The following is a 396-nucleotide window of genomic DNA, read 5'->3' as shown; positions in this document are numbered from 1 at the left end:
CGCCCTAGCTGGTTTGGCTCAGTGGATAGAGCGTCAACCTGTGGATTATAGGGTCCCGGGTTTGATTCCTCTTAAGGGCATATGCCTGGGTTGCGGGCTCGATCCCTAGTGGAGGGCACACAGGAGGCAGCCAATCAATGATTCTTTCTCATCATTGATGTTTCAATCTCTCTCTCTCTCTCCCTCTCCCTTCCTCTCTGAAATAAATAAAAATATATATTTAAAAAAAAGTTTGAGCAGGGAAGTTAAGATAACCAAGCTGTCCTTTTTGTGAGATTAGCCTGAGAGCATGTCCTATGGGACATGGATTGAAGCAGGGAGAGCTCCCGTTGAGGAGAACTGTGAAGATGACCATTATGATGCCAGTGATGGGGAGTCATTCTGGGGGAAGGATTC

This window comes from Myotis davidii, unplaced genomic scaffold, assembly GCF_000327345.1.
Source record: "Myotis davidii unplaced genomic scaffold, ASM32734v1 scaffold557, whole genome shotgun sequence".
NCBI lineage: Eukaryota > Metazoa > Chordata > Mammalia > Chiroptera > Vespertilionidae > Myotis > Myotis davidii.
Note: the sequence above shows the minus strand (reverse complement) of the source record.